This window comes from Macaca mulatta, chromosome 6 (assembly GCF_049350105.2).
Source record: "Macaca mulatta isolate MMU2019108-1 chromosome 6, T2T-MMU8v2.0, whole genome shotgun sequence".
NCBI classification, from domain to species: Eukaryota; Metazoa; Chordata; class Mammalia; order Primates; family Cercopithecidae; genus Macaca; species Macaca mulatta.
In genome coordinates this window covers 93,896,192-93,900,342 of record NC_133411.1, presented here as the reverse complement: position 1 = coordinate 93,900,342, position 4,151 = coordinate 93,896,192, and the positions used below count along the sequence as shown (strand labels likewise).

The window sequence follows — 4,151 nt, the reverse complement described above, 5'->3', positions numbered from 1 at the left end:
GGTTTTAACCCCTACATTTAGGTTGCTTGTCTATTTTGAATTCATTTTTGTGTGTGGTGTGAGGTAGGGGTCTACTTTAATTCTTTTCTATATGATGTAAGAAAGGGGTCCAGTTTTAATCTTCTACATATGGTTAGCCAGTGATCTCAGCACCATTTATTGAATAGGGAATCCTTAACCCCATTGCTTGCTTTTGTCAGGTTTGTCAAAGATCAGACAGTTGTAGGTGTGAGATCTTATTTCTGGGTTCTGTATTCTGTTCCATTTTTCTATGTATCTATTCTGATATCAATGCTGTTTTGGTTACTGTAGCCCTGCAGTACAGCTTTATTCTTTTTAGACGGAGTCTCACTCTGTTGCCAGGCTGGAGTGCAGTGGGGTGATCTCGGCTCACTACAACCTCTGACTTCCAGGTTCAAGCAATTTTCCTGCCTCAGCCTCCTGAGTAGCTGGGACTACAGGCACACACCACCATGCCCAGCTAATTTTTGTATTTTTAGTAGAGGTGGGGCTTCACCATGTTGGCCAGGATGATATCGATCTCTTGATCTTGTGATCTGCCTGCCTCAGCCTCCCAAAGTGCTGAGATTACAGGCATGAGCCACCATGACTGGCCCGCTTTGTTCTTTTTGCTTGGGATTACCTTGGCTATTTGGGCTCTTTTTTTGGTTCTATATGAATTTTAAAATAGTTTTCTCTAGTTCTGTGAAGGATGTCAATGGTAGTTTAATAGAAATGGCATTTAATCTATAAACTTTTTTTGGCGGTATGGCCATTTTCACAATATTGATTCCTGTTATCCATGAGCATGGAATGTTTTTCCATTTGTTTGTGTAATCTCTGATTTCTTTTAGTGGTGGTTCATAGTTCTCCTCGTAGAGGCCTTTCACCTCCCTAGCTAGCTGTATTCCTAGATATTTTATTCTTCTTGTGGCAATTGTGAATGGGAGTTTGTTCCTGATTTGGTTCTTGGCTTGATTGTTGTTGGTGTATAGAAATGCTAGTGATTTTTGCACATTGATTTTGTATCCTGAGACTTTGCTGAAGTTGTTTATCAGCTTAAGAAGCTTTTGGGCTGAGACCATGGGGTCTTCTAGATATAAGATCATGTCATCTGCAAACAGAGATAGTTTGACTTTCTCTCTATTTGAATGCTTTTTATTTCTTAATCTTGCCTGATTGCCCTGGCCAGAGCTTCCACTACTATCTTTATAAGAGTGGTGAGAAAGGACATCTTGTTTTGTGCAAGTTTTCAAGGGGAATTCTTCCAGCTTTTGCCCATTCAGTATGATGTTGGCTGTGAGTTTTTCATAGATGGCTCTTATTATTTTGAGGTATGTTCCTTGAATACCTAGTTTATGGGAATTTTAAACATGAATGGATGTTGAATTTTATCAAAAGCCTTTTGCCCATCTATTAAGATAATCATGTGATCTTTGTCTTTAATTCTGTTTATGTGATGAATCACATTTATTGATTTGTGTAGATTAGCCAACCTTGCATCCTGAGGATAAAGCCAACTTGATTGTGGTGGATAAGCTTTTTAATGTGCTGCTGGATTCAGTTTGCCATTATTTTTTTGAGAGTTTTCACATCAATGTTCATCAAGGATATTGTCCTAAAGTTCTCTTTTTTGTTGTATCTCTGCCAGGTTTTGGTATCAGGATGATTCTGGCTTCATATAACGAGTTAGAGATGAGTTCCTCCTCTTCAGGTTTTTGGAATAGTTTCAGTAGGAGTGGTACCAACTCTTCTTTGTACATCTGGTAGACTACAGCTGTGGATCTATCAGGTCCTGGGCTTTTTTTTTTTTTTTTTTTTTTTTTTGTTTGTTTGTTTGTTTTTGGTTTGTTGGCCATTTATTACTGCCTCAATTTCAGAACTTGTTATTGGTCTATTCAGGGATTCAATTTTTTCCTGGTTCAGTCCTGGGAGGATGTATGTGTCCAGGAATTTATCCATTTCTTCTAGATTTTCCAGTTTATGAGCAAAGAGGTGTTCATAATATTCTCTAACAGTTGCTTGTATTTCTGTGGGGTCAGTGTAATATCATCCTTGTTCCTTTGATTGTGTTTATTTGAATCTTCTCTCTTTTCTTCTTTATTAGTTTAGCTAGTGGTTCATTTTATTAATATTTTTTTAATCAGCTCCTGGATATTGATATTCTGAATGGTTTTTCATGTCTCTATCTCCTTCAGTTCAACTCTGATTTTGGTTATTGTTTTCTACTATCTTTTGGATTTCTTTGCTCTTGATTCTCTAGTTCTTTAGTTATTTAGGTTGTTAACTTGAGTTCTTGCTAACTTTTCAATGTGGGCATTTAGTGCTATAGTTGTGTCCCAGAGATTCTGGTATGCTGTATCATTGTTCTCATTAGTTTCAAAGAAGTTCTTGATTTCTGTCTTACTTTCATTATTTACCTAAAAGTCACTTGGGAGCAGATTATTCAATTTCCATGTAATTGTATGGTTTTGAGTAAACTACTTAGTCTGGATTTCACATTTGATTGTGCTGTGGTCTGAGAGACTGTTATGATTTCAGTTATTTTGCATTTGCTAAAAAGTGTTTTACTTCTGATTATGTAATCAATTTCAGAGTAAATGCCATGTGGTGATAAGAAGAATGTATATTCTGTTGTTTTGGAGTGGAAAGTTCTATACATTTCTGTAAGGTCCATTTGATCTACTGTTAAGTTCAGGTCCTGAATATCTTTGTTAATTAGTTGTCTTGATGATCTCTCTAATATTGCCAGTGGGGTGTAAAAGTCTCCCACTATGAGTGTGTGGGAGTCTAAGTATCTTTGAAGGTCTCTAAGAACTTGCTTTTACGAATCTGAGTGCCCATGTGTTGGGTGCATATATATTTCTGATAGTAAGTTCTTCTTGTTGAGTTGAACCCTTTAGCATTATATAATGCCCTTCTTTGTCTTTTATGATATCCATTGGTTTAAAGTATGTTTTGTCAGAAACTAGGATTGCATCCCTTTCTTTTTTCTGTTTTCCATTTACTTGGTAATTTTTCCTCCATCCTTTTATATTGAGCCTATGTGTGTCATTGCATGTGAGACAAGTCTCTTGAAGACAGCATATAAATTTGTCTTAGCTCTTTTTCCAGCTTGCCACTCTGTGTTTTTTAATTGGGGCTTTTAGCCCGTTTACATTTAAGGTTAGTATTGATATGTTTGGATTTGATCCTGTCATCATGATGTTAGCTGGTTATTTTGCAGACTTGTTTATGTGGTTGCTTTATTGTGTCACTTGTCTGTGTACTTCATTGTGTTTTTGTAGTGGCTTGTAACGGTCTTTCCTTTCCATATTTAGTTTTTTCATGCTCTACATGCTCAGGGAAATTTCTCTAGGAATGAACTATAGAAAAGATCCCTGAAAGTATAGTCTTTGTAAAAGTTTTTAAATCAGAAAATGTGAGTCCTCCAACATTATTCTTCTGTTTCAAGATTGTTTTGGCTATTAAGGGGCACTCAAAATTCCATATGAGTTTGAGAATTAACTTTTTCTTTTTTTAAAGAAAAGGTCATTGGAATTTTCCTAGAGATTGCATTGAATATATAGATTTATTTGGGTAGTATGACATCATAACAATATTAAGTTTTCAAATGTATTAACACTAATGTATTTCGATACATTTAAGTATTCTTAAATTTCTTTCAGTAATATGTTGTAGCTTTCAGTGTACAAGTCTCTCACATCTGTATTAATCAGGGTTCTCCAGAGAGACAGAACCAATAGGGTATATATAGAAATATATAGAAAGAGATTTATTATGTAGCATTGGCTCACACAATTACTGAGGCTAAGAAGTCTCATGGTCTGCCATTTGCAAGCTGAAGACCCCAGGAAGCTGATAGTATAGTTTCATTCCAAATTTGAAAGCCTGAGAACTGGAGGGCTAATAGTGTAAGTCTCAGTCTAAGTTTGAAAGCCTGAGAACAAAGACCACTGATGTCTGAGGGCAGGAGAAAATGGATACCCTAGCCCAAGCAGAGAGCCAATTTACTCTTCCTCTGCCTTTTTGTTCTGTTCAGCTTTCAGTGGATTGGATGATGTTCACCCACATCAGTGAGGATAATCTTCTTTACTCAGCCTACCACTTCAAATACTAATCTCTTCTGAAAACATCCTCACAGACACATC

General features: G+C 36.3%; 1 pseudogene; it reads right to left on the bottom strand.

The window, feature by feature from the left end:
• Window positions 1–3,309: 3,309 nt before the first annotated feature.
• On the bottom strand, window positions 3,310–3,396 carry LOC114679214 (small nucleolar RNA U3; annotated as a pseudogene).
• Window positions 3,397–4,151: the final 755 nt, after the last annotated feature.